We start from the raw sequence: 3,114 nt of genomic DNA, 5'->3' as shown, positions 1-3,114 counted from the left end.
TAGCAGTATTTTAAACTTGTAAAGAATGTCTAATAAAATATAATCTAATTACACCGTGACTCAGAAGGTGAAATATGTCCATTAGGATTTTCAGGAGAATGATTTTTTACAACATTTGAAAATGGCCTCAAGTTTAATATGTTTATGTTGGTTCGAGTTTTGGCATTTTCGCATTAGCTTTTAGTTAAAAACCGCTTAAAATGTATTTTGTTCCAATAGTTGGTTTCAAGACTTCAGAATGACTGAACCAACTCGACACTGTGTTAGAAAGCAGATCTCTTTCAAGGCGTTGAAAGAGGGTTAGATTGCAGGGGGAAAGACAGAGGTCATGGCAGGCAAACAGTGGGGAAATCATTTTTTATTTATACCAGGCGTGCCATTAACAATGATGCAATATATTTACAGTAATATAATGAAATATTCTAATTAGTGTTGTTAATAATAGTAGTTGTTAAGTGATTACTATGCACCAAACACTGTACTAAGTGCTGGGGTAGATGTAAGGTAAACAGGTCAGACAGAGATCCCATCCCACATGGGGTTCACAGTCTAAGGAGGAGGAAGACCAAGTATTAAATCCACATTTTACAGATGAGGAAACGGAGGCACGGAAAAGTTAAGGGACTTGTTCAAGGTCACAAGCAGGCAAATGATACGGATTAGCACCCAGGAGGAGGAAGACCAAGTATTAAATCCACATTTTACAGATGAGGAAACGGAGGCACGGAAAAGTTAAGTGACTTGTTCAAGGTCCCAAGCAGGCAAATGACACGGATTAGCACGGATTAGCCGGTGTTGTTTCTCCCAAGTTCAATGGGGCATTAAATAAATTCATGGTGACAATGGGATATTTGAAGAGAAATTAGAAATTCCCTAACCATGTTATTAGATGTTTAGGAGGACATTAGAAAAATCAGTTGGGGGAGAAGAAAGAGAGCGAGAGAGACAGAGAGGTGGAGGTGATGAGTTAGAAGGTCGTGGGTTCTAATCCTTGGTCAAGTCACTTCACTTCTTTGGGCCTCGGTTACCTCGGACATTCTGACTCCCAAGTCCGTGCTCTGTCCACTGTGCCGTGGTACTTTCCCAAGCGCTTAGGAACACAGTAAATGCTCAATAAATAGGATTGAATGAACGAATGAATTTTAATCGCTCAACAAATCCCATTAAACAAAAATGAGGGCTGTGGTGGGCATGGGGGAAGCAAGCTGGCAGAGCAGAGAGTGGAGGAATCGAGAGCGGCCAAGACCCTTCCTTGGGTGGTAGCTGCCAGCTGGATGGGAACTAGACTAAATCAGGAAGCCCCCCGCCAAGAATAAAACTGAGCATGTAAGATCTTCCACAGAGATCTCCCTCCGCCTGACTTCAACTGAATTCCTCTCCCTCCTCCCCAGCTGAGTCACACATCCCCCTTTTGTTCGCTGGCTGACAGAGCAGACATTGTCTGGCTCATTACAAAGCACAGACAGACCACAAAAGGTTTCCAGTGGACATCCCGTCTGCCCCACGTACACTTAGTCCTCTAAGTCCTACCACTCGTGGTTATTCGTTCAGTTCATTCGATCGTACTTATTGAGTGCTTATTGTGTGAGGAGCACTGTACTGAGTGCTTGGGAGAGTTCACTATAACTATAAACAGATACAATTCCTGCTCACAACCTTGGTTTGTTACACTGGCAGAAGATTCGCTCCCATACTAAACAAACAGATATGCAATAATAATAATAATTATGGTATCTGTTAAGAGCTTGCTATGCGCCAGTCACTGTACTAAGTGCTGGGGTGGATACAAGCAAATCGGGTTGGGCACAGTTCCTGTCCCTTGTGGGGTTCAGAGTCTCAATCCCCATTTGAAAGATGAAGTAGCTGAGGCATGGAGAAGTGACTTGCCCAAGGTCACACAGCAGACAAGTGGCAGAGCCAGGATTAGAACCCATGACCTTCTTATTTTATTTTGTTAGTATGTTTGGTTTTGTTCTCTGTCTCCCCCTTTTAGACTGAGAGCCCACTGGTGGGTAGGGACTGTCTCTATATGTTGCCAACTTGTACTTCCCAAGTGCTTAGTACAGTGCTCTGCACACAGTAAGCGCTCACTAAATACGATTGATTGATTGATTGATTACTCCCAGGCCTATCCTCTATCCACTTTGCCATGCTGCTTCTCATTTCACCATGCTGCTCCATCTTGGCATAATTAAGGCAAAAAAGGTACATCGCCAATATGATTCTTGCCAAGCTGTGAAGATAATGTAAAAAAGCGAGGATAATTTAAGGATCATCCCCTTTCTGACTAAACACACCCTATTAAACTTTGAAGTCGATTGTCTCTGCCATCAATGCAGCCAAAGGCAATTCTACAATTACAATCACTCGATTGTAGTGATTGAGAGAGACGCAGCATGGCTCAGTAGAAAGAGCCCAGGCTTTGGAGTCAGAGGTCATAAGTTCAAACCCCGGCTCTGCCAATTGTCAGCTGGGTGACTTTGGGCAAGTCACTTCACTTCTCTGTGCCTGTTACCTCATCTGTAAAATGGGGATTAAGACTGTGAGCCCCCCATGGGACAATCTGATCACCTTGAAACCTCCCCAGTGCTTAGAACAGTGCTTTGCACATAGTAAGTGCTTAATAAATACTATCATTATTATTATTAGTCAATCAATCAATCAATCGTATTTATTGAGCACTTACTGTGTGCAGAGAGAGCACTGTACTAAACGCTTGGGAAGTACAAGTTGGCAACATATAGAAACGGTCCCTACCCAACAGTGGGCTCACAGTCTAGAAGGGGGAGACAGAGAACTTACTTATTACTTACCATGAGCAGAGCACTGTATTAAGCACTTGGGAGAATACAATACTACAGAGTTGGTAGACACGTTCTCTGCCCACAAGGAGCTCATAAATTACAAGTGACAGAAACGCCTGACATCTTAACCGAGTAGATTGTCCCATCCCAGATTTCTGCAGATTCTCATTCTGGGGCTATTGATGACTGCTAGTATTAGAATCAGGGAGGCAGGGTGGTCTAGTGGAAAGAGCCTGAGGCTGGGAGCCAGAATACCTGACTTCTTATCTCTGGTCCTGGTATGCTGTGAGACCTTGGGCAAGTCACTTCT

Source organism: Tachyglossus aculeatus, chromosome 2, assembly GCF_015852505.1.
Source record: "Tachyglossus aculeatus isolate mTacAcu1 chromosome 2, mTacAcu1.pri, whole genome shotgun sequence".
Taxonomy (NCBI): Eukaryota; Metazoa; Chordata; class Mammalia; order Monotremata; family Tachyglossidae; genus Tachyglossus; species Tachyglossus aculeatus.
The sequence above is the reverse complement of the archived record's forward strand: the minus strand, read 5'-3'. Positions refer to the sequence as shown.